The sequence below is a fragment of the Biomphalaria glabrata genome, chromosome 9 (genome assembly GCF_947242115.1).
Source record: "Biomphalaria glabrata chromosome 9, xgBioGlab47.1, whole genome shotgun sequence".
Taxonomy (NCBI): Eukaryota; Metazoa; Mollusca; class Gastropoda; family Planorbidae; genus Biomphalaria; species Biomphalaria glabrata.
In genome coordinates, this window is record NC_074719.1 from 40,659,628 (window position 1) to 40,687,396 (window position 27,769).

Sequence of the window (27,769 nt, forward strand, 5' to 3'; positions counted from 1 at the left end):
GACACTGTTGCACTGAGCAAACACTGGATCCCTCTCCATTAAACAAACTTCATCCATTCTGTATTAGTTTAGCATTATACGGGTGTGCGGATAGACCTGCTTTATAATTACACTGTCCTAACAAGCCTTCAATACAGGGGAATCTATTTTGGGAAAGCCCGCAATTTATTTCCGCTTGTAAGTTCTACACATAGATCTATCTCAAGGGTAAGCTGTACAATGTATCAACAAGGTATATGTGTGGATAAGATCTCCAGGTACTTAGCTCAATACACCTTGAAGTTCATGCTTTTTTTTAAATTTCTCCTCGACCTTTCACCTTTGTAACGCATGACTCCACACTGAATATTTCAATAGACTTTTTTTCCCCTTTTATCAATGCCTTGAATGGGAATTAATCAATACTGTATCTCCAACTCTTTTCTTGGTACTTCTAGACTTTTTTTTTTGAGAGAATGGAATGGCTCGAAATTAGACCTACGGCTGGATGGTCGTGTGGTTATGCGCTTTGGACTGTCGTTTCATGGTCTCAATGGCTCCGGGTTCGTACTCTTCCCTCAGTCCTGACAGAGGTTTGTGAAAAGATGTAAATATCCAAAAACATGAAAAACAAAGCAAAATAATAATAATAATAATAATCCGAAAGTAAAAGCGCTTTTTTTATTTTCAAGGGATCAAATTATGTCCCAGAAAGGGACAGCAGCTCCAGCAGAGAAATAGGATCACTGTCTGTATACAATCCAGTAGGGAATACTTTCACACGTAAACTTAAGGAAGAAACACTTTTAAGCTCTCGAATATAAACAATCTAATAGCCATTCAAACCCGATAGCCTTCAATCACTGTGATTATTCAGATCAGGTGATGGGGAGGGGGGGCATCGGGTTAGTTTTTAATTACATTGAATTTTTTTTTGTAAAAAGTGCAATAGGATTGAATGCAGCCATAACGAGTTTAGCAGGGGAAAAAAAGACAGCACAAAATGTCCTGATTTATTTTTGAAATTACCGAATGGACTGCAATACCTGGTCGACCCGTTGCGAGAGAGGAGCAAGCACCGGACATCTCGCCTAGTTCCAAAAATCAGACTCAGCGAGCTCATAAAATATTATTTAGCAGCCTATAAAGAGTGTTGGGAACTAAAGTGAATTTTAAAAGTTAAACTAAAACTAAGTTTCAACTAAAGTAAAGTAGTAAAACTAGAAGTTTATCATGAATTTCAAAATATTGTTAAACTAAACTAAACAAAATTAATAAAACTATACAAACTTTTTCATAACTTTTTTTTTTTTGGTGTGTGTGGGGGGAGGGGTAATCTAGACCTAGCTATAATCATCCAACCCTATGCCTACGTTTGATGTAATTCTTTTAACATTGTAGAAATATTTATCCATTATAAAATCAGTAATAAAGAAGATGTTTCTTACATAAACATTAATGCACAATAAAATTTGAAAAAAAAAAGATGTCTAAATAAATATGTGTGCTTGTATTTTTGCCTAGAATTAAAACCTATACCTGGTACTTTTTTTTTTAACTTACTATATAACGGAAAATCTTACTTATGCCGGTATTATTTAAAATCTCATTAAATAGCAGATATAGAATTTCACATCTAGATCTAGTAATCAAAGAAATAGAAACGCAATTGTTGGAGTTTTATGAAACGTTTGACCTGTGTAACTATTGTAGTGTAAAGCACATGATTGCCAATGTGTTATTTTCTTGTCTAACCACTCAACATACAACACTGTTGCATAACCGTTGAACGCGAAAGGAAAAAAACATGGGGTGGTCTTGTCATTATGGAGTGCACACTACAGTACACATGTATCTGACCAGGTTGTTAAAATCATTCGGACACACGGTCTGTTTACTTTCTGGGCAGGGAGGGTGTGTAACTATTTTAGTGTAAAGATAGATCTACGAACATGCTTGACTAACCATGACAATGCGTTATTTTCTACTCTGACCATTCCACATTAAGCATACACTATTGCATAACTCGCAACGGAAAAAAACGCAGGGTAGTCTTGTAGTATCATCCACTACACACGTACAGTACACTAGGCCTACATGTGTATGTCTATATGACCAGATTGTTAAAATCAGTCGGACACAGCATAGAAGCTTTTGGCAAAAAAAATTTTAAACATTTTATAATACTTCTACTTTCAAGTACAGATATTGAGTCTCATAACTTCTACTTTCAAGTACATATATTGACTCCCATAACTTCTACTTTCAAGTACAGATATTGACTCCCATAACTTCTACTTTCAAGTACAGATATTGACTCCCATAACTTCTACTTTCAAGTACAGATATTGACTCCCATAACTTCTACTTTACTCTCTTCAAATGCAGACTGACCATATGGTTAATAGCTGCTATAATCTTTTTAATAATCAAAGTAGTTGATATCATATGACCAGAAGACAGGAATGTGCGTTTTAAACGTTACCACTCGTTGAAAAGTTTTACAAATTTTTATTAAACTTTATAGATTGTCACTAAAAAATAATAATTAAACTACGATTTTAAATTAACTATTTTTTTTAGTTAAACTAAAAGTTTCTAGCTTTTGCCCGTCACTGTATTGGTGCCACCAAGTATAATCAAAAAAATGTAACAAAAAGTACTAATGCATTATAAACTCTAAAAAGGTAAACAAGTATGTAAACCAGGAAACTACAGACCAGTATCACTTACCAGCATCACATGTAAAATCCTAGAACACATAATATGTAGCAACATCATAAACCACTTAGACAAACATAATGTCCTCACACCATACCAACATGGCTTTAGGAAATATAGATCATGTGAAACACAACTAATAGGACTAATTGATGATTTTTCAAAATGTTTAGATAATAGTGAACAAATAGATGCTATCTTACTAGATTTTTCTAAGGCTTTTGACAAAGTTCACCACCATAGTTTGCTTAAAAAATTAAAATATTTCGGCATTAATGGTCCACTGCATCAGTGGATTAAAGACTTTCTGATAGGGAGAGAACAAACTGTAATAATAAATGGCTCTAAATCAACACCGATAACAGTAAACTCAGGTGTACCTCAAGGAACAGTCTTGGGTCCACTACTATTTTTAATTTACATAAATGATTTACCAAATTGCATTACTTCAGGAACAAAAGTCAGATTATTTGCAGACGATTGCATAATATATAGAACAATAAAAACAACACAAGACACAGATATTTTACAAAGAGAATTAGATGAATTACAGAAATGGGAATCAAATTGGAGCATGTCTTTCCACCCAGAAAAATGTCAGTTGTTAAGAGTAACAAAAAAACTAAAACAAATTAATTCCACTTATCTTATTCATGGCAAACCAGTAACACAGACTAAAAACGCAAAATACCTAGGTGTTATAATAAATGAAAAACTGTCATGGAATCCACATATTGATGAAACTACAAAAAAATCAAACAAAGCATTAGGATTTATTAAAAGAAATTTCTATAAATCAAATAAGAACATAAAACTAAAATGTTATTTAACCTTGGTTAGGCCAATAATAGAATATGCATCCTCTGTTTGGGACCCCTCAACTCAAGAAAACATTAAGAAACTAGAACAGACACAAAATAGAGCAGTGCGATTCATAACAAACGAATATTCACATTTGACCAGAGTAACACCTTTAGTAAAATCACTAAATTTAGAAAGCCTTCAGGACAGAAGGCTCAAAAGTAAAGTAGCAATAATACATAAAACACTGAACCATAATCTTCAAATACAAAAACAAAATTTAATAAAATACTCTGAAAGACACAAAGATAAAGGCACATTCCTCGTCCCATATGCTAGGACAAATTTGTACAAATACTCCTTCTTCCCTAGTGCTATTAGAGCATGGAATGGGTTGCCTGAGCTAGCCAGGAAAACCAGTGACTTGGCAGAATTTAAGTCATTGGTTAATATGCATGACTAAATGCATGACGCGTAGGACGTAATCATCTTCTTTTTTGAAGTAACGTCTGTATTATATAAGATAAGATAAGATGTAAATATTTTTGTTTCCTAATTTGAAACATGAAGAAAATCTAGAATATTAGATAAACGTCTTCAAGCAAAGGCGCTGCTGAAATCACTGCAGACCAGCAACAACATTAGAAATATTATCAATGGATAAGTGCTTGATCACGAGCATGACAGTGCTAGAGAATGGCTTCTTTGACATGTATGTAAACGCAAAATGGTATGCATTATTTCTAAACTTTGAAAACTAAAGATCATTACATTTCTAAGACAGAGAAGATCGATTTTCCTAGTTTCGGAGTGACCTCCAAAAAGAGCTACGTACATAACAATCTATCTCTCTCTCTCTCTCTCTCTCTCTATATATATATATATATATATATATATATAGGTCTGTGGTTTTTCAGTCTAGATACAATGTATATATATATATTTATAGCTTTTATATAGCGCTACTTTCATGCTTATAGCATGCTCAGAGCGCTTTGGTCCAATCTCATTTGTGGACCAGTGGGGGGGGGGGGGAGGGGGTATCTCGAGCCCCCTTCTAGGTAGCCAAGCCAAGCCAAGTACAAGCGCACTTAGCCTCTCGACCACGCTTCCCATATATAGGTCTACTACACTTTAGATTTAAAGGCCTATCATTGGAAAATTATAGACTTAAAAGACGATGCGCAAAATGTTCATGAATATTAATTTATTAAACTGTTCTAGGAATGTGGAAATACCAGTAGACATATAGTCAGTTCAATATAAATATTGTCTTATTCTTAAGCCAAATTTTTATTTATTTCTTTTTTTCTTTTTTGACTTTGAAAAAGTTTTTCTCGGTAAGGCTAACGAGCTAGTTTCTTTGGCCAACGGTTAACAAGCAGGATGTAATTTGGCCAGCTAGACAACCAATCGCCTTTACTTTCCCCAACTAAATTCAGGTACCCATCACAGTTGGGTGGACAGGGGCGCCCTAAAAATTTTTGAAATTCAAAATCCCAGTCTTCACCGAGATTTGAACCCAGGATCTCCAGGTTTGAAAGCCAAGCGCTTAACCACTCAGCCACCGAGACACCCACACAGGTTTAAGGTATTTGTTTCCGCAAAGCTACGAATTGAATAGAGATATTGTAAAAAGAAAATCTATTTTAGATTATTACTTCCTATTTGTCTACGTGTGTTAAAATAGCTCTTCAAATCTTAGGTTTTCAAGTCTGATTCAGGCAACTCGTTCCATGCACTTAAGGCACTATAAAAGAAAGATCACTTGTAAGAGCTTGTCTTCGCTTATGGAATAAGAAATAATCCCTCATCCTTGTGTCTTTCTGAGTATTTCATTAGGCTTTCATTTCTTAAGTAATGCTGTAGTGGAGAGATTTGGTTACTCGAACTGTCACAGCACCCCTACAACGAAAGTCAAGGGACAGATGATGATAATGATGAAATGCTGTAGTGCCGTGATTGACTGTATTTAATTGGCTCAATATATGTCTACCACACTTTTACCAACGTAAAAAAAAAAACAAAAAAAAAATCAAGTTTTAAAAGGTAATTTTTGATCCTGCAACCATTATTTTCACCTCAAACTTCCCTGATTTGAGCGATTCCATTTAGTTTCCTGTTTCCATTCATTCGCTTATGGGTTGTACTGTATATAAAACATAAACAACTAATCTCGTGGCTGAGTTTTAAAATGTTAGGCACTCATTTGGTTTTTAGACCAAACGTTACTTGAAAAACAAAGAATTTAACCTGACAACTAATTGTAAAAGTTGGATTATGTTAACGAAACAAATTCAATAGTATATTACATTTTCATGCATATTGGGAATTTTTTTCAATGAGGTCATATGTCTAAGTTTTAGATTTACACAATTATTTTTTTCTTTACAATTAAAGCTCTTGATGGGCCGGGAGGGTCATATGTCTATTTTTAGATTTATACAATTTTCGTTGTTGTTACAATTAAATCTCTTGATGAGCGGAGAGGGCCAGTCTTTTGAGAACGGCTGTATTTCGATTTTCCTAGAATGTATACAGTTTATGTATATTATTATTACATTACCTAATTGGCCACACAGTGAAAATTTTGGTGTTTTGACCGTTATAATTTATTTTGTCAAAATATAATCATCTTATAATAAATTTGGCTTTCATCTTTCTAGTTTGAACACTGCTTCAGCGGGAATTCCCGCACTCGAGAAACTGGAGTATGGCCCAGGCCTATTATAAATCTTATTTCTCTTCTTTATTCTATATTCAGCATACGGTACCTATTTTAGTGTGTGTGTGTGTGTGTGTGTGTTTTTTTTTGTTGTTTTTTAATTTGGGGGTGAGGTTCTGCACATTTACACTTACATTAATGCGGTAAAACTAGTTCTGTCTGTAAACCAAAATATTATTTTAAATGTCAGGGTGGACCATGGTTATCTGTTACAATAAAGTTCCCCTTTCAGACCTTGTGGTATATAGGGCAGATGATGTAAAGGCCATCTGTTTCTGTGGCCCACGGTTAACGAGGGTTTTATGTGGTCAGCACAACGACCAACCGCCTTTACTTATCGACAACTAATGTCAGGTACCCGTGAGAGCTGGGTGGTTATAGAGGCGCCTAAAGATCCAGAAATTAAAGAGCCCAGTCTTCACTAGGATTCGAATCCGGGGCCATCGGGTTGGAAGGCGAGCGCTATACTGCTCAGCCACCGTGCCTCCTTTCCTGTTACAGTAATGGACTTAATCCATGGTAGCCAAAGAACTAGATTATGCTTACGATAGAATAAGCTCCACCTTTTAGTCATGTTTCTTTTTTTTTATCTCAATAGATTTCTACTTCCTCTTTGAATGCATATATACTGATTAACAGCAGGCTATTAGCTAAGTAGATTGGCTTATTCTAAAGTCCTGGGTTAATAATATTCTCAACGATACGTACACAATCAAAATTAAACTGTGTATCGATAACATTTTGAAATCATATTGGTAACATGTTGGTTACATGTTGATAACATGCAACATGTCACGAGGGTTCCCGAAATTATTATGTACGGGATCTGGATCTGCCTTTCTCTGATTATGGCAGTGGCGAAGCTAGCTATGTCCGGGTGGTGAAGGGCATCAAACTGAGGATAAAATTTCTCATTTAAAAAAAAACACATTTTACATATATGAAAAAACACAAACTAATTTGAAAAGTTAACCACAAATTTAATTATTTTGCTACTTTTTTCATCCCCTATGTTCTTTCTAAAATAAAATGTAAACTGCAGACCAGGTTGTATCAAATTTACTAGATTTGTTTAAATCTCATAAGGCGACGCACTTTTGCATGCCCATTTTCTTCTGGGGTACATGTTGTAACTTCATTGCTCGATACGCTGCTTTCATCTAGATCTGCAGCTTAAACCTCTTGGAAATGGTTTCGTTTCTCTCAAAGCAGAATCTGACACTTAAAGGACATCGCGAACAAGTGGAAGAAAAATTGCAAAAACAAAATCTAGGTCATTTCTAGGCGTTTGTGAAATTACTATCCAAGTAAGATCCACTCTTAATAGAACATGTATTCCGATTGAAGCTGATTCCAGACCGAATATGTAAATGTCCCCACAAATGCTAAACTACCAACCGCCTTAACTTTTCCCCAACTTATGTCGGGTACCCATTACAGCTGTGTGCCCAAGGATCCGGAAATTAAATATCTTAGTCTTCAGCAGGATTCGAACCCGGGAATTAATTGTAAAAAGTTGGATTATGATCTGGAAGCCAATCGCTTTCTCTCTTAATCACAGAGCCTCAAAAGTATTAGTATGCTAGAATTTAAATGGCTCAATTAGAAGATTGGGAACGCTGATCTAAAACTGAGCGATCGTACTTAAGGAATCTTTCGTAATATCATATAATATAAATCGAGTTTGTCATAGAAAAATATAAAAACAGAAGAGAATAGTTAGCACAGTTTAAGTAGATAGCCACCATCCCCCACTGTGGGCAGAGGATAGAGAGGACAGTGTACCGTTGTTTCCCTCATCCCCCAGCCTCCCTACCCACGTCTATCCCCCACCTTTCAAATTTTGAATTCGCATGTTTAAAAAAAAAAGTATTATTTTAAGATTGGAGAAAGACGGTCGGTGGATCATGTATAATACCATTTCGAGTGTCTATAGGCCCACATGTAGCCTCAAGCTAGACTTTATCTATAAAAATTTTCATTTTCAAATTTAAGTAGCGTATGAGCTGAATAAACGAGAAATCAATTTATTTTATTGTTGTACAAAGACCCTAATTTAAATATTAGACATTTAAGTCTATGTGAATTAAATATAAATATATATATGCATAAATTATAGGAACACGCTTAGAAATACTACTATATTAGTGTGTGTGTGGGGGGGGGGTTGTTCCTAGTTTATTTCCATACATTCAAAAGTTTTTCTCTTTCCGAAGAGTCCTTATTGCTATTTTTTCTTTTATATTCCTAAAGTGTTACTAAACTATTGCTACATTGTCGTCATACTGTTATGGAGTGTGTATGTTTTTCCAAGGTAGTGGGTAGAGAAAGGGAGCATTAATTGTTAGTCGTAGACAGAGAGAGCATTCATTTAATTAATGTTAGTCTTGTAGAATGATGCAAGATAAGCGGCACTGCCGTCAGCTGTATGGCAGCCAATTTGCCCAGAATGCGAGAGTTAAAGAACGTGTTTTTATAGTGAGTTACATTTGTTTAAAATCTAGGTTTATGTCAAGCTGAATATGTTTATATTGTAATAAAAGTTATATTTTGTTTTGTTCACAAAGAAGTTTTATAACTTAAAAATATAATACGCCTATAGCGGAGTGTCTACCAGCAATTCGGGACTAAAAGTCAATGTCCGTCAACACCATATACCTTGCTAGCCAAATAGTGTGCCTGTCCTCTAGATCCTTCACTGCGTGCTACCTGTATTGGCTTCGCAAGCACTACTAAGGATTCGATCTTGTCTATTGATTTCTAATATCGATTTCAGGCTGACTTGCATCAATATGTATTCACTGCATGCAATTTATTAAACAATACAGCCCTACTAATATTTATGTGTGTGTGTGTGTGCTATGGCTGTTGCTGCTCATCTGTTATGCAATCGATTATTTGTGTCCAGGATCTAAACATGTAGCAAGTTGTCCAGAGATGTTGTTACACTCGTGTAATGATTATATAGCTGGGTACATGAAGAGATAATTGTTATAGAGATCGCAGCTTGGAAAGACCCATGGACAATGATTAGGTACATCTGCGTTATACAACTAGTCGGGTAAAAAAACAACAACAGGTAAATACATAGTCTTAATAGTCTAACGAACAGGTAAACACAATATATAAATATGTAAATAGCTAAGAGATTCCAGGTTCGGATACCAAACGCTTAACCACTCAGCCACCGCGCCCCATTTAATATATATACCGGTATATAAGTAAATATGTAGATAAACGGGTAAATATAAATAAACAGAGGGTAAACATAGGTTACTGGAAAGGTGAATAGAGGTAAATGGACGGGTTAATAAAGATGAACTTGGTGGTATATAGATGATTAAAAAAATTGATACAATTTGTTCATATTAATGATGTCCAGAGATTTGGTTTCTGTGTCTTTTTAGCGGCCCCCGTAAGGGGAAAAAGCCGCTATTAGGTTTGTGCAAAATGTCCGTCTGTCCGTCTGTCCGTCTGTCCGTCTGTCACACTCAGATCTCGAAAACTAGAAGAGATATGAAAAATATTATTTCATCATTAAATCCGGCTTGAAAAGTTTAGGTGCAACGGCTACTTTTGGTTTTCTAAAAGCAAACCGTTTAATTTATAAAATTAATTATGCAAGCGATTTTTTCATAAAAATACACCAATTCTAAAACAATTACGTAAATGTAAGGGAGGCAATGTTACAATATGCTAACAAAGATGGACAATTTTTGTGTATTTTCAGTATCACTAAGTCAAATATATTTTTAAAATGTACAGGAAATGTTTACAACAAATACAAATAATAGTTAAAGACGTTTTTTCTGGTCAACTAGCTGCTAAAATTAAAAGAAAACATTTCTGTTTGTTTATAAAGGCTAATAATGCACTTTGTATGTAAATATCACGCACATTATTTTAAATGGACTTTTTATGCAGCGATTTTCGTGCAGTAGCGTAACGTCGCAACATGATCAGATGCTAAACCAATTCCTTAAACTTTTTTTAAAAATCAGATTTTATTTATTTTTTGTTTAGTGCCCCCATCCGAATAAAAGAAGCTTATTTTTGTGCGTTTTGTCTGTTGGTCGGTCTGTCCGTCACGATTAGATTTAAAAAACTAGAACTCTAAAAGCTATTGAAAATCTGATTTACCCTTTAATGTTCCTCCCATAACATCTCAATAGTTTTAAGTATCTAAAATTGATTGTTCCGGATTTTTTTGTGCAAAACTAATCAATGCCAACAAATGTTTGTTTGCTCTTTTAACTTATATTACATTCAATTTCCATGCTTAAACGTTGCAAAAACACATTATCAATAATATGTTGTTCCGTTTTTTATGTAAATAGCATATTAATGCTAAATCATAATCTCTATACTGACTTATATTTCATTAAGTGTAAAAATGTTCCGGATATTGTTTTATAAAACATGAATTATGCCTAATGATTGTTTGAAATCGCATAAGGCTTTTAAAAATAGTAATTTACTAGAATTGATTACTGAAAATTACTTTTTAGACATTTAATTTTCTTGTAAAACATAACATAGAAGTTTTGTAATCGATAAAGAAAGTTCCGGATTTTGTTTCTTACAAATCGTCGCCAGAAATTTCCGAATTAATTTAAAAATCTACTAACGCCAAATAATTGTTTGAACTCCCTCTTCTAATTAATAAACAAATAATCTTCTCATTTACGAAATAATGTTTTTATGAAAAATATTTTAACTCACTACTCTCTTACAGTACATTTAACTTTCTACCTAAAACATTAAAAAATCTAATTATCGTTAATATTATGTTCCGATTTTTAAGGAAAACAGAATCCAAACACCAAAGTAAGGTATGAAAATCTCTCCACGTGGCTGTAGTACATCTAATTTTTATACGAGACCATCCAAAAAATTTAATTAACGGTATTACATTTATCTGAAATTCTCTTTTTCTTTTACTATTTATACAAACATCCGGAACAATCTATTATATAAACTTTTCAATTGTGTTCATACCTAAAAATTATTGCGATGTTTTGAAACGTAAAATAAAGGTTAATCAATTTTTAATAACTTTTAGTTGTTTTTTTTATATCAAGATAACGGACAGACCGACTGACAGACAAAACGCAAAAACAATGTGGCTTTGATCCTTTTTAAATAATATCTATTAGAACTCAGTGCACCAATGTCTATGAACCCTCGTTAAATATCTCGTGTAAATAAAGACATTTTTTTTTATGGTACCGGTACTAGCCTATTGTGAGGTAATGGAATTTTTTTTCTTTGACGTCATATGAATGGACTTTTTAAATGTAATGTTAAAAGAACGCACTCGGTGCACCAATGTCTATTAACCCTCGAAAAAATTGATTGTATTAATGAAAACATATTTTAGTCTAACTAATCCGTGTGACGTAGTGTTTTTTTTTTTCCTTTGACGTCACATGGAATGAATTATTTAATTAAATGAAATGCTAAAAGAACGCACTCGGTGCACCAATGTCTATGAACACTCGAGAAATGGCTCGTGTTGATAAAGGTGATTTTTAGTCTAGCTAGGCCTTGTGACGTAGTGTTTTTTTTCCTTTGACGTCATATGGAATGAATTCTTTAAATGAAATGCTAAAAGAACGCACTCGGTGCACCAATGTCTATGAACACTCGATAAAAGGCTCGTAATGATGAAGGCGATTTTTATTTTAGCTAGGCCGTGTGACGTAGTGTTTTTTTTTCCTTTGACGTCATATGGAATGAATTCTTTAAATGAAATGCTTAAAGAACGCACTCGGTGCACCAAAGTATATGAACACTCGATAAATGGATCTTATAGATGAAGGCGATTTTTAGTCTAGCTAGGCCGTGTGACGTAGTGTTTTTTTTTTTCCCTCTGACGTTATATGGAATTAATTCTTCAAACGAAATGAAAAAAGAACTCGGCATAGTAATGTTTATTAAGCCTCGTTATGTGACTCGCGTTTAAAAAAGGAATGATATCTTGATTTAGATCTAATCTAGATTTTTTAAACAAGATCTAGATTTTTATTACAGTATATCTAGATCTGGATTTATATTCTAATTAAAATTATTTTAGAGTCTAGATCTAGAATTTCTAGATCTAGTTTAGACTAAAATAGACTAGATTAAGATGTAGAATTTCAATTTCTAAACTTAAAGTGTAAAAAAAAAGTGTAGATTTTCATTTCCAAACGTTTTGATCAATATTGTAATGTTTTAATATATTAAAACTAATCTACTATTTTTTTTATTAAATTTAAATTTAAATTTACGGCAAATGAATCTTATGAAACATTATTACTTTTGACCATCGGATGGCTGCCTGGTCGTGCGGTTTGCGCGCTGGACTGTCGTACAGATTTATGGATGGCCCAGGGTTCAAACCCTGCCCGCTCCCATCCCCCGTCGTCCTGCGGGAGGTTTGGACTAGGAAGTAATTATCTTCAACTCTGAAGGAACATCCGAAACGTGTAAAACATTTTACATCAAAATTAAATCACCTCTTGAATATTATTTGCGAATATGCAGATCCGACAGGGATCCGACTTCGACGGGGGCCGCCTCTGAGTTTGTGTAACACAAACTCTCTTTGTAATCTTGTTTTTTTTAAATTCAGTACTGAGGAGATTACATTGCCAACAGCATATAAGACACTAACATAAGTTAACAGGTAAATCAAGAGGTAAATATAGGTTAATGAACTTGTAAATAAATGGGTAATTGAACTGGTAAATAAGTAAACGAAAAAAGCTTGGCGAACGGATGTAGTTTACATGAGACATCATGTGACAGAAGCCATAGTCTGACACAAGTCGAGACGCTAAAGCTGTCAGTGTAATATGAGGTACCAACAGAGACACGTACAAAGTAAAACAATACACTGCACAAAAAACATGCGGAGGATTCTTTTGGGTCTTATCCTATTACAGTGATTTCCTTGCAGTTGTTTTTCAAAATATGAACCGTACATTGAAGGGAGTCAGATCGTATAAACAGACAATCAAAATATATATTTTAAAAAATATTTTTTTAAAACTAATTCCTCCTGATGGTAGTCTGCAATTTCTGATTCAATGTATTTCTTGTAAAAGTTGTAACACTTCACGCAATCAGTCTTTCAGGTGAGCTTTGCACAATTAATTTCTGCTACAGTACAGCTTATTGCTACATAAGACCTTGCGCGAATGCTCCATAAAGTCTATTTTGTTATTTCAAATCTGAAATGAGTACAAAGAAACATTTCAGTGGGAGTGCCAGGAATACAGGCAGTAAACGTGCTCCAAGGAGCCAGGTTTAATTTGAAGATTATATTTTAAAACATTTTAACGGTCATAACAGAGTTTTCCTTCTGTGTGGCTAATAAAGTAATTTTCTCCCAAAGATAAACATATATAGTTCGTCCATCGTGGTTCGGTGATGAATACTTTTGTCATCCAGCGGGCTGAGGGCTTTGCCGGAATGTTTGGCTGCACACTGGGCAGGTTATTACTGCTTATTAAAAATAAGTTTGTATGAGTTTGTTAAAAAGCATTTCATTATCAATTCCTATATTCAAACGAAACGATTATTAAAAACAAATTGTATTCAATAAACATTAACATTACAAAATGAATAGCACTTTGAGTCATTCTTTTCCGATAAGGAATGTTTGTATTTCATTGCGACACGCAATAGATTCAACGAACATAATTGATGCAAAACGTAAACAATAATATTAATTGCATGCACGATGGACAATACACGTAGAAATGGTCTTGTTTGTCTAGTTAGCATACGCCTCCGTACTAATAGAATGTTTTTTCTGATACTGCACTTGTGATGCCTGGCGGCTATTGGGAAGGAGAAGCGTGTTGACCAGAAACCAATTAACTTGTTCAGTCTGACAATAACATAAAACTGCGGGTGAGTGATGGGGCTGGGAATCTTCTATGAATTTTTAAAATTCGAATTGCATCCCCTTATTTAAAACGTTCAAATAGTCTAATGTCATCTTGTATCTTGGCAACACTATTGCAGACTCCATGGCCCACCAGGGAGGGCGAACACCAACCACCGAACAGGCTGCGAGTCTTCATCATGCTCTGGCTATAATTCAAAAAACAGAAATGGAAATGTGGTTTGAGTGCTGGGACAAGTCCCAAAAAGCCTGTGGAGTCTGGGAGCACATGAGGCGCCCTGACCGCACTTCCCCGTGGTGGAGGCTGTCCAGGCCTGAGCAAGCTATTATAGCAATGTGCAGGACAGGCCGGCCACTGCCCTGTTGGCTCATATTTCTCAAGGCTATGCCCAAATTTTGATTCACGGTGACCCCGTTGCAGGGAAGACGAGGAAACCGTGCCTCATATTCTTTTTGACTGCTCCAGACTTGCTGATTTCCATCTAGACAGGTCTGGGAAAGGGTTATTGAAGATATTTCAGTTTCTAATGTTATTATTATTTTATTATTATTAACATTTTTTTATTTAAAAGGCTATATGTCTATGTGGTGTTCATTGAAAATGGGGGTGGGGGCGCCAATAAAGTTTCTTGCCCGGGGTGCAGGGTCCAAAGTCCAATGCAGTCTATTGTTAGGACTTCTGTTAATGTGTTTTATTTATAGTGGACATATATCGGCATTTGTCACGAATCCGTTAACAAAACCTTTTATTTCACTTTTCTATACACCGCTCGCTCCACACCAAATGTGATTTAGCTCTTGCTTTAAATTCAAACAATTATCGATTGGTGTCTGACAAATTGACGCTAATGGCCTGCAGGTATTTTTTTTATAAATACTTTCATTTTCACAAGTAACAAACATAGAAAGGAAGAGGCTTATGCAGTTCTATGTTTTCACTGTCCTAGCTTTGAGTGTTGCACAAACAGAGCATAACATTGTCACGATTCAGTGACAAACTAAAAATATGCATGACGTAATGGACCTAAATCACGCTCTTTGAGTTTGTAAAAACCTAGAACCACAGACCTATATATATATATAATATATACAAATATTAAAGTCTGTGCCTAGAACCTAACAGAATGAAGTTCCGCACGTTTCATGGAAGAACTTTTCCCACATTTACGTTCCTGGTAGACCCTACAGTGTAGGTCACAGCAATGTCGTAAAAAAACAAAGTAGATTACTTCTTTATTTATTCAGTTTATGTGGCGTAGTGGTTGAGAGGTAAAGCGCTGGGCTTCCGAACCGAGGGGTACGAGTTCGAATTCCGGTGCTATTTGAATTTTGGTATTTTTAGGACGCTCCTGGGTTCAGCAAATTTAACTGTTGCTCAAGTTCGCAAAACTCTAATGCGTAGCTGACATGCGTTAAGTAAAGGCGGTTGGTGGTTGTGTTGACCTCATGACACCCTCGTTAACCGTCGGCCATAGGAACAGATGACCTTTACATTATGTGCCTCCATAGATTGCGATGTCTGCATGTGATACATACATTCGTTCTAGTACTTAGGTTTAGTATTGTCATAGTAATCCTAAGCCAAATAATCATTCTTTGGCAGTGTCTTAGATCGAGATTCATTAAAAGGAAAAACATGTTATTGTAGTTCTTTTAAGTGTCCACTAAAGAATTAAAAGGTGGCAGGTCTACAGCAGAGCTAGACAGGCCTTAGAGGGAAACCCCCAGGGAACAAGACGTAGAGGAAGACCAAAACGAACATGGCGACGCAGTGTACTAGATGAAGCCGAGAGGGCAGGAAAGAGCTGGGAAGCCACCAAGAAACTAGCAAGAGACCGTGGAGAGTGACGTGTTGTAACTGAGTCCCTATGTTCCATGAGGAACACAAAAGGAAAAATGATGAAGAGATTTGCAGCAGTACCACCCGGCGACAAACATTCTCTCTATATATTTTTTGCGCCAACATTCACAGCTTCCGAAGACTAAAATAAGCTGCTTAAAATAGACCTGGTCGGAAACACATAAGATGTACATATACAAGAAACGGGAGTCTGGAAATACACAGTACTGTCGCATGACTTTTATCGTAGAGTCGCTGTAAACCCACACCTAACGAATTCGGAACTAAACAACAAGCTACCACCAGTGTTCAAAATATTTGTTCAGGCTTTATTAAATTGAATTAGACTACCATGGGACTGGAAAGCGATTATTTTTACGTCCTTCTTCAAATAAGGGACATCTTCCCTGGCACTGTTCAAGAAATGGATTGCCTGAATCAGCCAGGAAACCCATGCCTTTGTATAAGGATACTATCTTCTAACAGCGTAGTCCAAGTATACACCATAAGTTAACATCATGCGCTTCACAAGCGCTAGACCATCGCAAAATGAATTTCATACTCCATTATAAAAATTTAAAAGTAGGTATTTCTTATAGATGTTAATATTATTACATGTAGTGGTATGCATACATTTACATACATGTTTTGTCAAGCAATGTTTGTGAGTTACTTTCAGTATCCCATAAACTGTGTTCCACGAGGCCTGAACAATGTGTTCCGAGAACTGCTGAAATAAGTGACCAGTAGGCTCCCATGTGAATTAATCTCGCTAAAAAAAATAAGTGTTCCGCTAAAAGATTTGAGAAACATTGCTGTATAAGGATTCTAAAGAAAAAATAATAATTATGGAGATGATCAAAAAGTTTTTTTTTTACTTCTTATCTACTGCCCAGCACATGACTCTAACCTCTTCACTGTGTAAGCCTACTTACACACTGAGTTCTCGTTCTTGATTAGTGCTCAATAACTTGAGCCAATGCAAAACAAGTTTAATGCAGAATTTATTGATTTATTTACTATTATTTCTTTTTTTTTGGCCTCCTGTTGATAAAAGTTAACAGAGTTACTTCCCATCTCCCTGTCTACACGGGTGGGCGACAAACATTATGTTCACTGTGTTTGTTTTGCTCTCCCAATGTAGGAAAACTACCTTAAAAATGTATTACGCATTTAATAATTATATAGCATCTATAGCCATAAATTGCCAACCACCGAAAATCGTTGATCATTTTAGCTATCTTGGCACCATCATATCCAAAGATGCTCTACTGGATAAAGACATCAAGAACAGGATAGCCAAAGCAATGGGCACCATGTCACGGTTGCAGAAATAAGTGTGGGACAATACAGTGCTAAAAATACTAAAGCCCTAGTCTACCGGACCTGTGTGATGAGCACTTGGCTATACGGAAGTGAAACATGGTCAGCTTACTCATGGCAGGAAAAAAACAAAAAAGCTAATTGTCGTCCAACCTGTGACTTCAGTTGTGTATCAAGGATTGGCCTCTTTAGTCCCACAAGAAGCTGCAAGTGTAAAAGATCGTCTCTCGAGACATAAAATGCCACAGACACAAACAGATATACAATTCACAGAACGAACTGCCAATACTCAAAACTCTTTGCTTAGAGATCTCTTACTTTAATGAAAGCAGTCTTCTAAAAGAGGAAACTCGCGTGTCATACAGGTATCGAAACGAGAAATGTACTATGCATAACTGACAACCAGAGTTTCTTGCTATAAAATTACCATATTTTAATATTTTACGAATACTGAGAAAAGGTTTTTGTTTTTTTTTTAGTTCCCATGAAATGTTATAAGAAGGATCCAGTCTTGCAATCAGTTATGACCTAATTTGTAAGATAAGTAAAAATGTCGCTCTCTGACTTGGCGATCCGATAGGCTGATGCTGTAGAGCTCATCTGTTTCTTTGGCCAACGCTTAACGACGGTGTCGTGTGGCCACAACAATGACCCATCGTCTTTACCTTTCCCCTACTACCGATTAGAATCAAAATTTGATGGACGTTCGACTGTTTGTTGAACCCCCGAAGTTAAAATTCTCAGTCTTCAACAGGATTCGAAATTCACGACCCCTATCGGCCACCACTGCCTTAAAATAAATTCTTGAAGCACTTTCAGTATAAAAAAAAGGGCCCTATCTCTAAGAACCCTATTTAAATACATTAGTATGGTGGTGTGAACTGGAAAAGCAAACAAGAAATCAGGTTCAGTAACATCAAAGGCAAGCTTCAAAAAACTAACTCTGCATTTCTATAACAAGTCCTGTGTTAAGCAGACGATATGGTATATAAGGAAAAGAAATTCTGAATAGTAAAATTTAGACATATTCATACTGCGAATAGTAAAATTGCGACATATTCATACTGCGAAGTAGACAAAGAAGTTCTATGGGGAGTTCTATGGATAAATCACTACGCAGGATGGCAGACAAGGTAAGGTATACATGGGGGGAGGGGGGTGGAAGATTTGACCCATATACATTGTTTTGTTGTTTACACAATCTGTCTACGCAATGGAACCTGCATGGTGAAGATTTACATGAAATTTGTGTAAAGTGTATAGCTTAATTTTTTTTAGCATGGATGCGGGAACCTAATTTTTTTTTTACTACTAGGGGTCCGATTTCTAGTGGGTAAATCCTTCCTCATTTTTCATTGGATTAGAGTCACGTTGGCAAAAAAAAAATGTTTGCTTTAGAAAAGGGTAGTAGATATATGTCGCACACAGAAACACAACAAGCCTATTGGGGGCTGAGTGAAACAGGAAGGGTTAGGTTGAAGAGTGATGGGTAGAAGCAGGAATCACGTGGTTGGAGAATTAATGGCAGACGAGAAGATAATAGTAGTGTTGTGTTTATTACAGGTTGCCTTATAAGCTTGCAAACTCTTCGGAGGGTGAACGGAGGGTGGACACAGGCTGGCCACTGGGTGGATGGGTATTTCGAAAGCGGCTGTAACATTTTTTCTAGAAATTTGACAGTTTATGCATACAAAGTTAAGTTCCTCTTTCAGACATTGCGATCTTTAGGGAAGATCATGAATACATATTTTTTTTTATTGCCCACGGTTAACGAGGGTGTCATATGACCAGCACAACGACCAACAGCCATTATTTTTCCCCAAAACTTTACCACTCAGCCACCGCGCCTCCTTATGTATAAAAAAAAAACAACTAACTATTAGCCACACAAAATGAGAACTCTGGTTTGATAGTTATAATTTTTTAAATTCATCTTTAAGAAATGAAACTTGGCTTATGTCTTTAAATTTTGCACACGGCTCCAGCGGGAATTCCCGCACTCGACTCAAATGTTTTCTTCGTATTCAGAAAAGAGTTGAATAAACAGCCGTTCAGAAACATTTTGCGCACCATTTTATGTTCGAAATCATTCGCTTGGACTGTTACTAGAAGAACTTGATTGTGTGCAAAACTCACTAGAAAGTTTCCTTATAATATTAAAGCAAAAAGTTGATTAAGAGAAATATAAGGAATGAGAAATTACACTCGTGCATCAGTTTCGTAAGGACAAATTGTTTGTTTTTTTAAACTAGTTTAAATGCTGCTTGCTTTTATGTAAGGTAACATCTTGTTTATGAGTATGTCAAGGAGTACAACTTTCTATAATCTAACATTTATGTGGTCTAGTTCGTGGTGATTGAGTGGGGCAGCGCTTAGCTTCCAATCCTACGGATCTCAAGTTTGAACCGCGGTGAAAACTGATATTTTTAATTTTGGAATACACGGAACGCTCCTGGTCCCACCAATTCTCTTGGGGAACTGACATATCAGTTGGGTAAACTGAAGGTCAGGAACAACCATGAGCAGAAAAAGGAAACGATGCACGTTTATCCACACATAATAATGAAGCGGTTCTCAACCTTTTAAGCTCGGCGACCCCTCTTTACAATCCCACACTTTGCCGCGACCCCCCCCCCCCACTCAGACACAAAGCAATAGAAGAATAGACAAAACTATTCATTTTTTCGATGGTCTCTGGCGACCCCTGGCAAAGCGTCAATCGAACCCCAAGGGGGTCGCGACCCACATGTTGAGAACCCCTGTAATAATGGAAACAGAAGAGGTAGAATTGAAGGAATCGAGAATTCTGTTACGAAGAACTTTTTAAAAGATTTTGGTTTACGGCAGATTTGCGTGAGCCACTTGAAATTCCGTTTGAAGATCTGTGGTACCTCATGCCTATTAATTAAATGTGATTTTATGAAGATTTTCAACCATCTCATTTATTTATGTCTCAAAAATGTTATTCGTTGAGAGAGAAATTTCGTACTAGAAAAAGGCCACGATGGTCAGGAAACAGAGAGAGAGGTCTGATTCTAAATGCTATTGATTTCAGTGTAATTAGAAAGGATTTCCAGAGACAAGTCATTCTCAAATGTTTTTGATTACAACATACGAAACGTCTCAACATTGATCTTTTTTTTTAGGTTGTTAAATCTACAAACACCTTCCTTTTTTTTTTTTTTGGGGGGGGGGGGAATGTTAATTTCGATGTCGGGTTTGTAAAGATATCTATTGAAGGAGTACTTGATGTCTAGATCTAAAGCCAAAGCCCTAAAAATGTCAGCGACAGACTTCATACAACATCATATAATAGAAGTCATTGTCACATCATATAACATTAAATAACAGACTTCATATAACATTATATAATAGACTTCATATAACATTATATAACAGACTTCATATAACATTATATAACAGACTTCATATAACATTATATAACGGACTTCATATAACATTATATAACAGACTTCATATAACATTATATAACAGACTTCATATAACATTATATAACAGACTTCATATAACATTATATAACAGACTTCATATAACATTATATAACAGACTTCATATAACATTATATAACAGACTTCATATAACGTAACTAACGTTGAATGTATAGATCTAATAATAACAAGAAGACATAAAAGAGTGATAGAGAGAGAGAGAGAGAGAGGGGGGGGGAGAGAGAGAGAGAGGAGAGAGAGAGAGAAAGAGAGGAGAGAGACAGAAAGGGTGGATAGAGAAAGAGGGGATAGAGAGAGAAAAAGAGAGGAGAGAGACAAATAAAGAGGGAATAGAGAGAGAGAAAGAAAAAGAGATAGAGACAGAGAAAGAGGGGAGAGAGAGAGAGACAGAGAAAGAGGGGATAGAGAGAGAGAGACAGAGAAAGGAGGGATAGAGAGAGAGAGAGAGGAGAGAGACATAGAGAGGGAGAGAAAGAGAGAGAAGAGACAGAGAAAGAGGGGATAGAGAGAGAAAGAGAGACAGAGAGAAAGAGAAAGAGAGAGGAGAGACAGAGAAAGAGAAAGAGGGGATAGAGAGAGAAAAAAAGAGAGAGAGAAAAAGCTGAGGGGAAAAAGAGAGACAGAGAGAGAAAGAAAGAGAGACAGAGAGAAAGAAAGAGACAGAGAGAGAGAGAAAGAGAGAGGGGGAGAAGAAACGATACTACATTGAGAAATATGAATAAGATGTATTATGTCAATGAACGAATAAGAGAGAACCAATGAATGAAAAAACAAAATTCTGATAGTGACAGAGTGTCAGAGACTCTAAAAAAAAACACGAAAATAGCACATCTGTTGTTATGTTAGTATTGACTATAGGCCTATCAACTTACTTAGTAAATATGACTAGTTATACAAGTCCGATTGAATCACCACTTCATACTATCCACTATATGCACAGGTGATACCACCAAACTGAAATACACACACTCACAGTTTATAAGTTCACCAGAATGAGTACTTAATTTCCGAAGGTTAGAAATAATATTCCTAGTAGTTTTGGTTGCTCAAGGCTTTACTACTCCCTAGGCTCTGTTCAACAATTTTATTCTGAGACCCTCCTTTCCTGTCTCACTTGTTGACATGGTCGTCCCTTCACTCTTGTCACTACCACCCCGCCCCGCCCAAGACATTCATGCGTCCTGACATACCTGCGGTGTGTACGCCGGGACAGTATCGATACCGCGCTACGATGTTGCAAAACGCATAAACGAGACGAAATTAGAAATGCGACTTTTAGGGACACTCCATTTATGACGTTATTTTTTTTTTCTCGACTTCTGCACTTTATTTTTCTACAGTTTACCAACAATATTCGAGCAGAAAGCTCTTGACCAAAAGGAAGGATGTCTCCTAGTTGATAGCTCCCTTTTCCTATAAACTAGATGATATCAGATACTTTAGCAGGCAGTCTTTGTGCTCATTGAAACACCCTGCCATGGCGAGGTCGGAGGCCGAGTTTTATGAGGGAGTCACTCATATTCCTTCAATGTACCACCAAAATAACAGTGAGAGAAGGGCCCCCAGAGAAGAACGGTGTGGAGTATGGGACAAGGAATAGCGAACTTTTCTTTCTTCGTCACAATGTGTAATGTAGGCCTACTCGGTACTGAAATTTGGATCCTTTTCCCTATTCGCCGATCCATTTCAATTTCTTATGAAAGCCTACACGTATGTATCAATATGAAGCAAGGGAAACAATAATCTAATCACAAAGACCCTAAATTTATCTGTCACAGTGTTTTATATAACTAGCCCACAAATGACTAGCCGCAACAGAGTCGATAAAAGGATCCTAATCGACCACCTGGAGGACAACGGTTATGCTTGTCCTGGAAGTGGCAAAATATGTAAGTCACAGCTGGGGCTTCGTAGCCACTGGAAATACTGCGTTCCTCATTAAACTTCGGACGCGAAGACAAGCCTTAGTATTAACTGTCACAGACTCATGGTACACGTGAATTAAAGAAATATTAAGGATTTGTAAAGTTTCTCAAGATAATCGAAAGTCTTTATGAAGATTAAACGCTAGATTTAAGTAATTATTTCACTTGGGATCTTAATCTGACTGTCAAAAGGTTTCTGTTATAAAGAAATAACTTAAAATGACTTTAATGATACATAGGGGAGCAAGTTTGAACAGAAAATAAAATTGCTGGTTTGGCTTATATGTGTCTTTAAACCAGGGGAGTAGCTAGGGTGGGTATAGGGGTGGGGAGAATTTGAAAATCCCCCCGGGACCCACTTGAGGGGGGGAGGCATAATGAGTGTTTTTTTACATTAAATATTAAATATTACGCAAAATGCAAGGGCCCCCTAAGAGGTCAAGCCCCCCGGGCCCCCCAAATGATGGAAAATTCCTAGCTACACCCATGCTTTAAACGTCTGTACAGAAGAATTAAGTTTTCAGTGTTATGATACTTCTCTTAAAAAGTAAGGTTTCCAGTGATATGATACTTCTCTTAGAAAGTAAGGTTTCCAGTGATATGATACTTCTCTTAGAAAGTAAGGTTTCCAGTGATATGATACTTCTCTTAGAAAGTAAGGTTTCCAGTGATATGATACTTCTCTTAAAAAGTAAGGTTTCCAGTGATATGATACTTCTCTTAGAAAGTAAGGTTTCCAGTGATAGGATACTTCTCTTAAAAACTAAGGTTTCCAGTGATATGATACTTCTCTTAAAAAGTAAGGTTTCCAGTGATATGATACTTCTCTTAAAAAGTAAGGTTTCCAGTGATATGATACTTCTCTTAAAAAGTAAGGTTTCCAGTGATAGGATACTTCTCTTAAAAAGTAAGGTTTCCAGTGATAGGATACTTCTCTTAAAAAGTAAGGTTTCCAGTATCAGTGATAGGATACTTCTCTTAAAAGTAAGATTTCAAGTGTTAGGATACTTCTCTTAAAAAGTAAGATTTCAAGTGTTAGGATACTTCTCTTAAAAAGTAAGATTTCCAGTGATATGATACTTCTCTTAAAAAGTAAGGTTTCCAGTGATATGATACCTGTGTTATAAAAAAAAAGATTTTTTTAAAAAGCATACACGAGAGCATCCAAAAGATTTAGATAATTAAAGCAAAGATAATGTCGCGAATCGTCTACTTAAATTATTCACATTTTCCCAATCTCAGACACGTGACTAGATGAACAACCACGTTTAGCCAGATTTCTGTGTGGCAGTTAAGGAAAAAACACAGCAATTTTATTTTTGTTTAAACTTATTCCTCTTTTATCTTCTCTTTTGAAGGAACTCGTGTAACTAATAAGATAAGATTTGTTAAATAATCGTTTCCACCCATTTCACAGTTCGACATTATCGTCAGATATCTACAATTTTTAAAATAGATTTAACTCTTTGTTCATGGTAACTAGAGATGGATCAAGACAGGGCCGGTCTTAGGCCACTGCAACCTATACGGTCGCAGAGGGCCCACGCTTTCATAGGCCCGCGCTAATTCTATGTGTAATTATCAAATTGCAAAATATGTACTAAAAATTTCTGGAAATGTCCTGCAATTATTAAAATCTCCTGAAAACTCATAAAAATTTCCTGAAAAATTGACAAAATTGTCATTTGTGGGTGTCATTTATTACGGAAAACGCCAATCGTACGTGCGATAAAAAAAGACATTGTCAGCTTTCATGTGATAAAATGTAGGCCTAATAATCGGACGAGTTTTCAGCGAAAGTTCCAATACCTTATTTACTTTTATAGTCATTGACATATACATATGCCGTAGGTTGTAAGTTTCGTAAAGTAAAGTTAAATTGATCGCAATTTCGTACCTAGTAAAGAATGAATAAAATGCAAAGTCGAATTTTTTTTTCTAATACAAAATCTTAATTTTCACTTATTATCCTTATTCCCACCCAGACTAGGCCCCGCGTAATCAGTTTCGCATAGGGCCCCGCAATTGTTAGGACCGCCCTGGAACAAGATTTAGATTTAGTGTTTTTGTTACAGAAATTGCAATAACATAAGAAGGAATTTTTTTTTCTAAAAATAGAGTAACTTTTCTATTTATAAATTGTTTATTTTCTTTTATTCGCCTTCAATCACGATTGTGTAACAGTACCCGAATATTCACTACATTAATACATGAAACGAATACGACTGCTGGGCAAAGGTATCGATTATTCATTCGTTAATTCAAACTCGCGTTCCTGCATGAAATCATTCATCCGTTGTGAAAATAGAACGATTCTACATTATAAAATTTTATAGAGATTGTCGACCACGAACCCCCGTGGCCGATTGGATACACGATTTTTTTAAAAACTGGAAGTGAGGGGGGGGGCAATATATGTGGACTGGACACTGGCACACCTCGTCTTTTCACGCTAGAAGTACTGGAAGTAGGTCAGCGCGCACCGATAGTCCAAGGATTCCCTGGTTGTGACTGACAACGTCAACTGGAATTAATAATAAATTGTAAAAATAAATAAACAACGCTTATATTAAAACGAACTAAAAAGTAGAAAAAAAAAAAGGGGGGGGGAGGTGGAAGCATTGAGTATGTTGAGTATGAGTAAGAAAAAAAATTAATAAAGTTCCCCTTTCAGACCTTGTGGTCAGCACAACGACCAACCACCTTTACTATTACACAACTAATGTCAGTTACCCATTAGAGCTGGGTGGACTCAGAGGCACCCAAAGATCCCGAAATTTAAAAAAAAAACAGGCTTCACAAAGACCCCTGGTTCGGAAGTCAAGCGTTTTACCGCTCAGCCACCGCGCCTCCTGAGTATGAGTAGTTTAAGTGAAATTTATACCCAATGTTTTTTTTTTCTTCCCTATATATTAGACTGCCGTCTCAGGCATAGTGAGCACAAACATGAACATGTTCATAGACTCTTAGCTAGCAAAGTGGTAAAGTGGTTACCGCGTTTGACTTGAGAAGGCTTTAACCCACAATCTCGAATTTAAGTCAATCCTTTTTTTTTTTTAAATACATTTAAAAAGCGATCACTCAGATACCCCATTCTTTCTCTCCCTTTCGAAAAGGTCCAGACAAGTGATAGGATCATAGCGCATTGAGAACGCTAAATGCATAAAATTGCGCTAAATAATAATAAATAATTGGTTAAAAATAATATTTCTAATCGCACAGCTTTATTATTATTAGCTTAGATATATTACAAATTTAATTACATAAATAATCTAAACTAATTGATACACATAAATGGAAGCTTTGGTGTTGTTTTTCTTAACTTTTTTAGCGGCCCCCGAAAGGGGAAAAGACGCTATTAGTTTTGTGCGAAATGTCTGTCCGTCCGTCCCGTTTAGATCTCGTAAACTACAAAAGATATTGGAAATCCGACATCACAATATTTTAGACCATTCAAAGTTCTGATGCAACGGCTACTTTTTCTTTTCTGAAAGCGAAAAAACTAATTTTTAAAATCAGTTATGCAAGCAGTTTTTTTGAAGAGAAAAAGCTAATTTGTATGCATTATAAGTTTGACCTAATTTAAAACGAATAGTAATCTTGTGAACTCCATTTTCCTGCACGTTTTCATTAATATCAGAGTCATGATATGTATTTTTTTTTGATGATTTGAATACTAGATTAATCCTTTTCAAAACAATTACATCAATTATAAGACATCAATTAGGCTATGGGAGGCGCGGTGGTTGAGAGGTAAAGCGCTTGGCTTCCGAACCGGGGGTCCTGGCTCGAATCCTGGTGAAGACTGGGATTTTCAACTTTGGAATCCTTGGGCACCTCTGAGTCCACTCAGCTCTAAATGGTACCCGACATTAGTTGGGGAAAAGTAGAGGTCGTTGGTCATTGTGCTGGCTACATGAGATCCGTAGGCCACAAAAAAAAAAAAACAGATGAACTTTACATCATCTGCCCTATAGACCACAAGGTCTGAAAGGGTAACTAGTTAGGCCAGGTTCACATCTAACTATACATTCACTTTCACCTATCCTTTGATCTGCGGGACCGTTGGGGCACTACACAAGATCTGTTAACCTTCTTTCTCCATTCTTGTCTCTCATTTGTCTTTGATATAATTTCATTCGGATGTTCTCTCTGAATATATTGAAGCCTGCCTGGGTGGACCACTTCGGGGGCCGATTTTGAGTTTGTGTTTCCACACAAACTGTCTTTTGTAACCTTGTTTTTTTTTTTAATTGTGTTTATTAGTTCATTTAAATGAAAGCATTTTATTTCTGAAGCAGAGACAGGATTAGCTGCGATGTAAATTGTTCTACCTATTTCGGATGTTCTTTCAGAATTGCTGACCGCCAACCGCATTACCAAACGCTCCCATAACTTCCATAAAACACGCAAGCAGGCCTCCTTTTGTATTAATTTACTTTTTAAACGCTTTTTCATTATTTTACTGTATTTATACGTCTGTAAAATTTTGCCTACTCATCTGAAGACTTAACTGTTATCCAAGACTGAAAACCCTTCAGCAGCCTAATAACTGCCTCTACAAAATAGACTCATTCATCTGGGTATTTGGGGCTAAAAATAAATCTTTTAATTCACGAGTCTGCGCAGACGTAATTACACCCTTCTAAAATGTCCGTCACGATTCAGAAGGTAAAGTTACGGAAACGCCTCTCTTGTGTGACAGCGAAGAATAAAACAAGTCTGGCTATTGTAGCGATTTCGTGGAACGGGTGTATTCGGCAACTTCGACATAGGGTCACGGAGGTCACGGTGTATTCCTTCGATAGTACTTTAGTGCATGTGCGATTCGCGGAATGGGGAGGACGATGGTATTATTTAGTATAACCCTCCCTTCCCCCACGCAGCAAAACCGGTACCTCCCTTTTTTACACGTTTGTTCTACACCTCCACGCAATAGGCCGTATCTGACTACTTAGACTCAGAATTCTGGTTAAAGATACCGATACACATTCTGGGCCTTATCTTCATCACATAACAGTACAGCTACACCCACAGTACTTTTAGTACCAGTACCTCATTATATCTTCTCCTAACGGTGCATCTACA

The 27,769-nt window shown here is 36.2% G+C and overlaps 1 protein-coding gene across 1 annotated transcript in view; it reads right to left on the reverse strand.

The window, feature by feature from the left end:
* LOC106062499 (uncharacterized) overlaps window positions 1-21,898 on the reverse strand; it is a 134,914-nt gene extending 113,016 nt beyond the window's left edge. The window contains exon 1 of the mRNA XM_056041893.1: window positions 21,629-21,898. The gene's annotated coding sequence lies outside the window, so the exon portion shown is untranslated. The remainder of the gene's footprint in view (window positions 1-21,628) is intronic.
* Between the last annotated feature and the right edge of the window lie 5,871 nt (window positions 21,899-27,769).